This window comes from Lissotriton vulgaris, chromosome 2_2, assembly GCF_964263255.1.
Source record: "Lissotriton vulgaris chromosome 2_2, aLisVul1.2, whole genome shotgun sequence".
Classification (NCBI taxonomy): Eukaryota; Metazoa; Chordata; class Amphibia; order Caudata; family Salamandridae; genus Lissotriton; species Lissotriton vulgaris.
In genome coordinates, this window is record NC_141688.1 from 153,378,184 (window position 1) to 153,390,691 (window position 12,508).

Genomic DNA, 12,508 nt, shown 5'->3' on the forward strand with positions numbered 1-12,508 from the left:
GCTGGGAGGTGTGTGACTCTGTGCATAGATGTGTGAGCAGTTGATTCACTAGGTGGATAGTGAAGAAGAAGACAGAGAACTGAACAACGAACTTCGATTCGAAGTCGAAGACAAAAAGCCAGGCCCGCCCGCCCACGCTCAGGACTCAAGTGTGTGTGACTGTCCGAACCGGAGTCTCCGAAGTGTGGTACAGTGAAGGATGGTTCCTTGGTGGCTTGTGCATTTTCTCCTTGTGGAAAGTTTTTTGCCACTGGGTCATCTTATGGAGACTTGACTGCTTGGGATAGCCATATGAGATGTCTATATAACGAAAAGGCTCATGATCTTGGAGTCATAAGTTGTGATTTTGCACCACAACCCATATCAGACGGAGAACATGGTCCAAATTGCTATAGAATGGCGTCCTGTGGTCAAGATATTGGAATAAAAATGTGGGTTATATCATGTAATGATAACACTGGTCGGTGGATAAAAGTGTTATACTTTATGAAGCAAGCAGCGGAAGCATTCTTTACATTTTGACTCAGCACACAAGATATGTCACTACATGTGCCTTTTCCTTCAGCCTCCCAGTACTTGCCACTGGATCGATGGACAAAACTGTAAACATCTGGAAGTTTACACAGAACGAGGATTTTGAAGGCGCTCAGGCGGATAACACATGTACGCCATCTGTTCAAGTTTGGACCGAGGATAAAGTTTCAGCATGGCTGTCTTCGGAGGGTTTTCCTGATCTTGTTCAGGTTTTCAAGCTCAACAACATAGATGGAAAAGAGCTGCTAATGCTCACAAACGAAAGTCTGAAAAATGAGCTCCATGTTGAGTCCCTGGGTCTGCGCAGTAAAGTCTTGAGGGAAATCGAGAAACTCCGGGGTCTCAAGTTGCAGGCGGCTTCCGCGGCCGTTCCAGACGAGTTCCTGTGCCCAATCACGCCCCACCCTCTTCAACGTATACATGAGCCCCCTCGCGACCATCGCACGCCAACACAACCTCAACATCATCTCCTACGCTGATGACACTCAACTGATCCTCTCACTCACCAAAGACCCAAACATCGCCAAAACCAACCTACATGAAGGAATGAAAGAGGTAGCCGAATGGATGAAGCATAGCCGTCTGAAACTGAATTCAGACAAAACAGAAGTCCTTATCTTAGGTACCTCCCCCTCTGCCTGGGACGACTCTTGGTAGCCTAAAGCCCTTGGAAAAGCACCCATCCCAACGGATCACGCACGGAACCTAGGCGTCATCCTGGATTCCTCACTCTCGATGACCAGACAAGTCAACGCCGTCTCCTCATCTTGCTTCAACATTCTTCGCATGCTCAAAAAAACATTTCGCTGGATCCCCACCGAAACTAGAAAAACGGTCACCCACGCACTGGTCACAAGCCGCCTTGACTACGGAAACACCCTTTACGCCGGTACCACCGCAAAACTACAGAAAAAACTCCAACGCATCCAGAACGCATCAGCCAGACTCATATTAGACATCCCGCGTAAAGAACACATTTCTGGTCACCTGAAAAACCTCCACTGGCTCCCCGTCAATAAGAGAATAACTTTCCGCCTCCTCACCCACGCACACAAAGCTCTCTACGAACTTGGACCCGAATGCCTCAATTCACGTCTTTCCTTCTACACCCCCTCCCGCCAGCTGCGCTCTTCCAACCAAGCCCTCACTACTGTTCCCCGCGTCAACAAAGCCACCATGGGAGGAAGATCATTCTCCTACCTAGCGGCCAAAACCTGGAACTCACTTCCAATGCACCTTCGCCTCACTCAAAACCACCTAGCATTCAGAAAGCAGCTTAAAACCTGGATATTCGAGAAGTAATTCCCCACACCTCCTCAAGCGCCTTGAGACCCTCTGGGTATGTAGCGCGCTATATAAATTTATTGACTTGACTTGACTTGACTTGTATGAGTACAAGAGTGCATGTGGAAACAGCTATATGGGCGGTTGACTGTGTGCATGGGTGTGTTGGTGAGTGAATGGATATCTCAGTGCTACATGTCCAAGTAAGTACATATGTAAAACACAGTGCATGTGAGAGTTGGCATATATAAATGACTACATGAGAGCCAGTGAATGTGCGAGTGGCTGTATGGAACATTGTGTACTTGTCTCAGTGATTGTATAAGAGAGTAAGTATGTGTTAGTATATGTTTGAATAAGTAAGGTGTTGTGTGTATAACTGTATAGTTGAGGAAATGGAAGTGTGATTGAGTATTTGCATGACTGACTAGGTGTGTGAGTAACTCCATGGATGAGTGGCAGTGTGTGAGTGTCTGTATAGGTGTATGAGTGCATATGATAGTGTAGTATTGATGAGTGACTGTATGTATGAGTGATTCTATGGGTGAATGAGTGAATGTGTGTGTAGACCTAGGAATCAGTGAGTGCGTATGTAGTAACTGGTATTGGTGTGTCAATGGTTTCAAGAATGGTAGTCTCAATTTAACACTGGGTGTATCAAAGGTTATATTAGAGTGTGAGGAGGTGCATCGTATTATCACATGAATGATATCATCAGTGATGTGATCAGTGATGTCAAATGAGATGTCATCAGTTATGTTATGTTAGTATGAATTTGTAGAGCGCACGTTCACCCCAGGGTTTCTTGGCGCTGTGTGCCGCTGAAGAACCCGTCCTGGCTTTCCCTGTGAGATGGTCCCTATTGGGCATCCCCAAGGTGAAGCCAGTCATCCCCAGCAGCGAGGGGGCCGTTGTGGAGATTAAGCAAGCTATTGCCCAGAGTTGCAGCGTGGGACCCATGGTTAGAGAGACACCGAGGCGAGATTTATCGAGCCCGCTGACATTTGTTCCGTACCCTGCCGCGTCGGGAATTGAACCCTGGTCCCGGGCCGACCTCTGCTTCTGGGTCTGCCGTCTCTAACCGGTGAGCCACACTTCTCCTGATGTCATCAGTGATGTCATTTGAGATGTCATCAGTGATGTCATCAGTGATGTCACTGACCATGTCATGAATGATGTAATAAGTGACATCATCAGCAGTGGATTGCGGGTGCGTGAAATATAGTTAGTACAACTAACTATATAGGAGCAATTTCAATGGTTTTTTTAATGCTAATTCCTAAGTATATAAGGCCTGAAACCTATGGTTTTTTAAGTGAATTTGCAAGGTTTTTAAAATGCTAATTCCTAACTTTATAAGGCCTGAAAACTATGGTTTTTTAAGTGAATTTGCAAGGTTTTTTGAATACTACTTCCTAACTATATAAGGCCCGAAACCTATGGTTTTTAAAGTGAATTTGCAAGGATTTTTAAATGCTAATTCCTAACTATATAAGGCTTGAAACCTATGGTTTTTTCTGTGAATTTGCAAAGGTTTTTTAAATGCTAATTCCTAACTATATCAGGCGTGAAACCTATATTTTTTTCAATAAATTTCAAAGTTTTTGTAAATGCTAATTCTATTAGTGGATAACGTTTATATATGTTATTATCCTTCTGGGACCACCTGAACAGCCATCTTGTTTCTCAGGAGAAGTGAGGCACAAGAGAGCACAAAACAAGAGTGGAAAACGCGAAAAGGGGGCAGGGTTGAGACCCCCTGATCCCCTAGCCCTTCTCAGGGGGTCCCAGAAGGACCACCAAGTGCAAAAAAGCTATTTTTTTAAAATCACGTGGTATGCGCATGGTACGCATACTGTACGCATACGGTGCGCGTACCCTGCAATTTTTTTGAATTTTTTATATCTTTTTTTTTGCTCTTTTGGGGCCCCCTGAGAAGGGCTAGAGGGTTGGGGGGGTCTCTTCCCTGCCCCCTTTTCGTGTTTTCCACTCTTGTTTTGGGCTGACTTGTGCCTCAGTTCTTCTGAAAAACAAGATGGTGGCCAACACTTCCTGGTTTGGACAGTTTGGAATGTTGACAGTCGATCAGAAACTCGCTCGTGCACGTAAGGGTACGCGCACGTACGCGTACGGTACACGTACCGTACGCTTACGATGCGCGTACGGTGAGCGCATATAGATATATAATTTGCTCAAATTCAATTTTCTCAACAACTACTGGAGGGATTTTCACCAAATATAGAAACGACACTACTGCATTCCTGTCCCTACCATTTTGCCAAGCTTGGTGTAATTCCGTTCAGCCGTTCGGGCTGTAGCCCTGTCTAAAGGTCCCATAGAATATGCCATTTGAAAGATTTCAAATTCAATTTTCTCAAGAACTACGGGAGGGATTTTCACCAAACATAGCAAAGGCACATCTGCATTCCAGGCCCTACCATTTTGCCAGGTTTGGTGTAATTCCATTCAGCCGTTTGGGCTGTAGCCATGTCTAAAGGTCCCTATGGAAATTAACATGGGGAAAACATGTTTTGGGACCCCCCTTTTTTCTCAGCCCCGTTTGACGAATCCCCCCGAAACTTTCAGGGAAGGAGCGGAGCGGAGCGAAGCAATTTTAAGGAAAATTACACGCAGATTCCTCAATCAGCGCCAAAGTTACTCCCAATAGAATGTTGGAGGTTTCCTATGGTAACTAGGTCCTAACTATATATACCTACTGGCGACCGCCAGTAGGTAATACATATATATATATTAATCCCATGCTGGGTAGGGCTCACTGCAGCTCGTCCCCTGCTTCAAAGACTCTCAGGTCGAGGTGGTTGCGGTGGTTCAAGGGGGACCGGAGGAGGCACCTACAAGTTGGAAAACTCCAAAGTAAGACGAACTTTCATCTTTCCTAAAGACTTCACGCGCCTCTCCTGCCAGCCCGCAATGACTCTGTGCCATCCAGTCATTTCCCTGCACAGTGGTTCCCAACATCATTCCTGCTGCATTCTGGGACCTGCAGTTCTGAGCCACACTGGAAACTGCTCACAGGTGTGGGGACTTCAATAGAAGGGCGGAGCTGACATGCATCAATTAGCACTTCTGAGAGGAACTCACATACAGCGTGTTGCTTCATTTCACGGGACGCTTTGGGCGCTGAGGAAGGCAGTTAAGCTGCCGAAATGCATTCGCAAAGTTTACAATAAAGAGGCGTCTCCTACCTGGTCCTCCTGGGAATCTGTCTCTTCTTTTCGTTTGGAAGGAGGTTTGTGTGCATCAATCCAGCGCCACCCAGGGGCGCTTTTACAGAGACCCCCATCGCGCAACAGGGAAACCAGCCCCACTGGGACTTTGGACTCTTCGAGTTCGTGTATTTTGCCAGCGTTGGCTGGACAGGCTGGTAACCCGCCATGTAAACCAAGGAGGATGGCGAGCAGTTTTGGGATTATTAATCCCATGCTGGGTAGGGCTCACTGCAGCTCGTCCCCTGCTTCAAAGACTCTCAGGTCGAGGTGGTTGCGGTGGTTCAAGGGGGACCGGAGGAGGCACCTACAAGTTGGAAAACTCCAAAGTAAGACGAACTTTCATCTTTCCTAAAGACTTCACGCGCCTCTCCTGCCAGCCCGCAATGACTCTGTGCCATCCAGTCATTTCCCTGCACAGTGGTTCCCAACATCATTCCTGCTGCATTCTGGGACCTGCAGTTCTGAGCCACACTGGAAACTGCTCACAGGTGTGGGGACTTCAATAGAAGGGCGGAGCTGACATGCATCAATTAGCACTTCTGAGAGGAACTCACATACAGCGTGTTGCTTCATTTCACGGGACGCTTTGGGCGCTGAGGAAGGCAGTTAAGCTGCCGAAATGCATTTGCAAAGTTTACAATAAAGAGGCGTCTCCTACCTGGTCCTCCTGGGAATCTGTCTCTTCTTTTCGTTTGGAAGGAGGTTTGTGTGCATATATATATATATATATATATATATATATATATATATATATATATATATATATATAGTCACTGAAAAAACCAAGGGGCATATTAGCAACAGACGGCGATAAATAGCTTTATATTTATCGCCGTCTATCGCTGTTATTTATCGCCTGGTTAGCGTGTTATTTACAACATGTATAGCCATGTATTGGGTCACTTAATAAAATCACTGCCCACTTGAAAACCTCGGAGGTCTGTGTCTCTTTCCTCGCCTGACTGCCATTGGGAGATCTCAGGAAGTGGTTTGAGGGTTTCCAGATATATACATATATATATATATATATATATATATATATATAGTCACTGAAAAAACCAAGGGGCATATTAGCAACAGACGGCGATAAATAGCTTTATATTTATCGCCGTCTATCGCTGTTATTTATCGCCTGGTTAGCGTGTTATTTACAGCATGTATAGCCTAGGTGATAAATATTCCAGCGTTAGCACAAAAATTGGCAAACATTGCTGGAAAACCAGCGATGTTCACCCAACAACAACAACAACATTGCTGATATGACCATGTGGTCGTAACCACATAATCCCCATCCCATGTAAACCATACCCTAGTATTTGTATATATAGGGATGCAGTATTTGTATATATAGGGATGCAGATCCTCTGAGGATCCAACAGTCCCCGTGGGGAAATCTGATTGGCTGCCAACACTTCAACCAGAATGTGTTGGCAGCCATCTTGGGACTTGGTTCTGGCTGAATCCCATTTTTTTTCAGCTGGCCACCACGTGTTTCTTCAATTTAACCCCCAGGTGGGCCAGCACCGGGGGTATGAGGGCTCATAGAAAATTACCCCCTTCCTGAGGCTCATTGATCCCTGGTGACTACCGAGGCTAAAGCAGGATTAATGGGGAGCTGTGCAGACTCTCCCCCTGAGCCCTAATGACCACTACCTTACCGGGTCGAAATAACACCCACAAGTCAGTCCCTCACAGTGGAATTGCTCAGACATCATCAGAGGCCCTTCCTCCTTTCTTAACCATTCTGCAAAGGGGGCTCCTGGCACAACACTGGTTGGAGAATGAAGTCCCCTTGGTTGCTGAGGGTCATTGGGAGCCAAGAACCCTTATTGTTGCCGCAAGTAAGTGCCTCACCAGGGGTTTGCTGAGAGCTCATTGGAGGCCCACCCTTTTTCTCAACTACTCTGAAAACCCCGACACCTGTTGAACTACTGGTTGGGTGATGAATTCCTCTTGACGGCTGAGGTTCAGCGGGGGCCAAGGAAACCTATTGTTACCATAAGTAAGTCCCTCACAGCTGGATGCTGAGACCTCGTCGGGGACCACATCCCCTTTCTTAACCACTCTGCAAAGGGGCCTCCTAATGCACTACTGGTTTGGGGATGAAGTCCCCTTGGCTGCTAAGGGTATTTGGGGGTTGTGGGCTAAAACAGTTAGAAGAGGGCTTGCTCATGCAAAGCGTTGTCTGTAACCGTCAATAAAGATCTTAGTTTTAGATATGATAGTATTAAGGAATGTCATTAGTGAAGCCAGATTGTCTATAATAGTAGAAAAGTAGCAGATAGACTGTGTGTGGTTGGCTTGAGTTCTAGTGATCAATATATTTAAGTTGTCAAGTTTTCAGTTGATCCCTGCCATAAAGACAGCTATTGAGCACAGGAAGTAGACTTGGAGATTCAATTTTCCGGAATGATAGTTTAGAGCAGAAGCTGTTGGGTCTTAAGTTTGGGCTTCCTAGCCTTTTAGATTAAACAGTTTTGTGGGAGGTAGTGGAATTATTAGGGACTGGGTGCATTGGGCTGCTGGAGAGCTTGTAGGGCAATTTACACATTTCTCAGATCTTATTTCAAGTCGGGTCATGCTGTCACCTGTGAAACAGCTCTGTTTTGGGGACATTGCATCTCATAGTCGGGGGATGATATTGGTGTTGCTTGCCGTGAAGCAGGGGGATGGACTACTCTGGAGGGTTCAGGAAGAGGGTGAGAGGCTGGAGAGTGATATTACCACCCAGGGAGGAGACTGGTGACCAAGACACTGACTGGAAGTCGTTAGGGTTGATGTAACGTCTGACTTCTTAAGAACTGTAATCTCGACTACAGCCTCCTCGGATACCAAGCTTATAGCTCTGTTGTTGCATTCTGATAGCCTTCCTGGACAGTAAAGGGGAATAGTGGTTTGTTGTTCTAAGGAACTGCTTCTCTGCTTTTCTGAGCTTCCCTTCTGCCTGCGTATCTCTGCCCTGCTGAGGTCAAGGACTGGACTCATCTCACTTGAACCTAGAGTGATTCCAAGCGCTTGCCTCCTGTTTTATGAAGTCTCACGGACTTAAAAGGCCTTCTGCAATCCAGCTGGTGCAGCTGAACTCTGCCATCTGTGAGTTCCTCCCTTTCCTAAGGTGCCCCCTTCAGTCCTGAGCCTCAGAAGGGGATTCTGCTGCTGTTTTTGAAAAACACAGCTCATTTCCTTAACCGTGTGAGAAATTCCACTGCATCGCCCTTCAACGCTGGTGCAGAGGCTGCTCAACTACATCAGATCCATAGCTTGCACGGCTCAATGAAGATACATTGCATTCACTCAACGATGATGGGGGATTGTAGCCAGCCTGCCTTCCATCACGGTCGGACTGAACTTTGAATTTGCACTTGTCTCGCATGACCTCAAGTAGCCTTTTGTCCACTAGTGACTTCTAAGCACAATTTTACATTTAATATTTAAAAATTCAGATGTCGACTTCGACTTATTGGAATTTTTTCATTTTGGTGTTGCTTTACTCAGATACATATTCTCTATTTATCTAAAGCTGTTTGGAGTCTTTTTGCAATGTTTTTGTGAGTTACTGTAGTTAAAGTGTTGCACAAATACTTTACACATTGCCTCTTAACACAAGCCTGACTGCTCTGTGCCAAGCTACCAGAGGGTGTGTCTCTGACTTACAAACCTGTGCCAACTAGAGGCCCCATTTCTAACAGGAATGCTTTAAAGAAAGCTCAGCCACAGCATGGTGTTTATGCCTCACAACAGTACCATCAGCAGTGTCTCCCCTTTCAAGGTGACTCCAGTGCCATCAAGAACAAGGCCCACCGCACTTGCAACAGGAACCCAGGTCCTTCTGGGTTAGAGGCTTGGATCAAGCAGGCAACGTCCAGGCCACAAAACTCAGGCCAGGAACTCCTCAGTCTCCCACCTCTCTAGTTTGCCCTTAGTGGCACACTACAAACCTGTGGGGGACAAGATGAGATATTTTTTCCAAGGGAAGCAAAATATAATGTGCAATAGGTGGTTGTTCAACGGTGCTTTGCTATGCCATTCTGTTTCAACCTGTCATATCTTCTACCTACATGAGAGCTGCTCCCTAAAGAGCACCTGCTTCAAGAGGTTTAATATCTATTATCCCAAAGGAGTCATAGGGAGGACTGCAGACTCAGAAATAAGGATTGGCTATTACTCCTGGTATTTCCTCATGCTAAATAAAGATCTCAGTACTCTGAATGCCTTCTTGCAGAAAGAAAAATTCAAAATGCTCAGTTGGAACAGATTCTGCCTGGATGGTGGTTTTAGGCCTGCAGGACTACTACTTTCATATATCCATCCTGCAATCCCATGGACGCTACTTGCATTTCAAGTTGGGACAGTAGCATTTTCAATTTGCTGTGCTCCGCTTTTGACTCACCTGTGCTCCTCAGGTGTTCACAAAAGTTATGGTGGTGCTCACATCACATATTCGGAGGAGTGGTATTAGAATGTTCTCCTACCTCAACCCATACCTCAATGGTTGTTGAAGGAAGACTACCCACAGACAGTTGTAGTCTATCTCCACATGACAGCATACTTCCTGACTTAATTGTGTAGAATTGTGTGCAATTGGAGTTGAAATAGTACATTTTAATTTTATTTTATAAAGAGCTTAAAACCAATAGGCATCACGTGCTGTCATTAAATAAGACACTATAGGGAGAGGGGATCAGCCCTAGCAATATAGTTGCAGAACTAGCCTGGAAATCAACCAGGGCATTATAATTCTGAAAATAACCAGGTTTTCTCCTTCCTGCAATGATCAAATAGGAGTTCGAGCATCTCATATTTTCTGGGAAAGTATTCCACCATCGTGCAGCTGCCACTGAGAAAGTTCGTTCCTCCCAACTAGCGTTCCGGAACCTGGAAACTATAACCTTATTCCCTCCTACCAATCTCATAAGCCCGCTGCCTGCATACCAGTTGAAAGTGGCCCTAAGATAACATGATCCCTGCTGATGGAGAGCCTCATATACAAGAACAGGGTTTTTAAGGGCACCTGCTTCCCAACTGGCAGTCAATGGAGAGTCCTAAAGACATCTCTTACAGAGATGTGTTTATGCAGTCCCAGGACCCACCAAGCAGCCGCATTTTGGATGACCTGAATCTTGTTTAACAAATACTGGTTGGCATTACAGTAGTCAAGGCTAGAAGTAAAAAGCAGATTGACCACTGACACCTTTAACTCCCCTTGGAGAAAGGGAAGAATTATCTTTAAGGTCTTATGGATCCAAAAAGAGAGAACACACTGTTCTATTCACCTGGGTGTCAAATGTCAATGTATTGTCAAAGATCGCCGGCAGATTTTTTGCCGCCGCCACCAGAATGGGCAGTAGAATGCAGGGTTCCGTGCACCATCAGTCAGCCCAGATCAAATTCTCTGCCCCGAAGACGACAATCTCTGTCTTCCCTTCATTCCTTCAAAGCCAGTTCCCATCATCCAAATACTGACTTCGGAGATACATGACCTAATCTTGTCTGCTACCCCTTCCCTATCATGGGAGATGGAAATTATGATTTGGGTATCATCAGTATAGGAAGACACCAGGAATCCAAATGAGCACACCAGCTTCACCAGAGGGGCAACATTCAGGTTAAATAAGGCAGGACTGAGGGAGAAATCCTGCGGAACTTCACAAGCTAAATATCAACCTTTTAGTGTCTAACAATTTTTATAATGGATTTATGTTGGAGTGCAATCCTTTAATTTTATTCCAAACAAATTAATTTTACTTGTATTTGCCTGTAGTAAAAATGCTTTGTGTTATTTTATTATTGTTGGTGTTTAGCAATTACAAAAAATAGTTGTATGTTTGTAAACTAATATTGCTAATTACATTTTCTTGTTGCAGATTTTTAAATTTTTATTTATGTTTTCAATTTCTATTTATTGTATATTTTTAAATTTTCAATCATGTATACTTTAAGTAAAAAAAAAATTGTATAATGTTAGGTAAATAACATTGTTCATTATTTGTTATCAATAAAAATATATGTATACATTGTATGTTGTACATTTTCTACTTTTATTTTCCATTGTTTAACATGCTTTTTAAATTGTGTAACATTTTTATATACATATTTTGAAAATTATTTTATGTATGTTTGATTAATACATTGTAAAAAATTGTACATATTTTATACTTTTAATTGACTCCTTACAACTTTTTATGTGTTTTAATAATACATTGTTTGAAATGTTTGACATGTTTAATAAATATTATTATTTTTTTTAAAATTTAGGACCTGATTGCGAGATTGGTGTTTGGCGTACTGGGTCTGCTACACCTGTACCGCCAAACCCATGGCCGGGCCACCTGCCAGATTACGAATATTTCTCATGACTGATGGGCTTCTTTTAGATTTTCCCATGGACACGGCAAAGGGACCGCCAAAAACAGTTCTTAAATGGCATAGCCTGTAAAGGCCACGACGAGTAGGAACTGGGGTGTATGCACACGGGGGCACATGTTGTGCCCCACTAAATGCAGACCATGCTCAGAGGCACCCACCATTACAGAAAATCATCTATTTTACAACAGTCTGCGCATACAGGAGGAAATTAGGAAGAGGAGGACCAACCCGCTTGGGAGAGTGCTTTCTCTGGCTACCAAGCATCACCTGGAGCCCAGAGGACTGGTGGTGGTTCTCCCCGGGCCCCCTTACAACTCTTTCCCTGGGAGGAGAAGGTCTTGCCGATCCTTCATCCTGAAGGCTTGACAGAAATTCCTGTTGGAGTGGAGACTGGTAAGTTAGGCTGTTGAATGGGTCACTAAACCTAAATGTCCTTATTACTTTTCATTTAACTGTGGATAATCTGTTTTTCAGCATCTGCAAATTTACAAACCTTCATATATTTGTATCAATCTAGTTTGTTTCTTTGTTGTGTGTTTCAATGTAATATGTCTTATTTAAGATTGTCAGTATCAACCTCCATTACATTTTCCAATATGTAATTGTCCTTGTAAGTGTTTTTATACCGAATTACAGTCTTTTATACTAAATGCCTCTCTTTTTAAACTGCATTTTTTCACTATCTACATTTAGCTTTAAATTTTGCAAGTGCTATTAATATTGAATTGAAATGACTACAACTACCACGAGGCTTTGTTTCGGTTTTGTGAAAGTAAGATTGCAAAGTTATCTTGCTCATTCTCTTTTTTTCTACATTTCCACATGTGTTAAGGTGTAATGTATTTATCAATCAATAGTCTGTGCTAAATTTAGAAATGTTGTTAGGTTTAAATTGCTATGTTATCATATCCCTGTTATGCTATAGAACTAATGTCAGGTATGTCACAAAGCAAAGGTTGTTGACTTCAAAATTGTATAGTATGCCCATTTGATACAGAATCTGAATGGTCTTTTCTTTAATTGACTCTGGAAATATAATGCAAATATGATGAATATGATGAATGTTGTATAATTCTATTTTGTATAAGAGTCAG

General features: G+C 43.8%; 1 pseudogene; it reads left to right on the forward strand.

Moving 5' to 3' along the window:
• The window catches only part of LOC147729172 (WD repeat, SAM and U-box domain-containing protein 1-like), a 70,540-nt pseudogene that overhangs the window by 36,036 nt on the left and 21,996 nt on the right, over positions 1 to 12,508 (forward strand).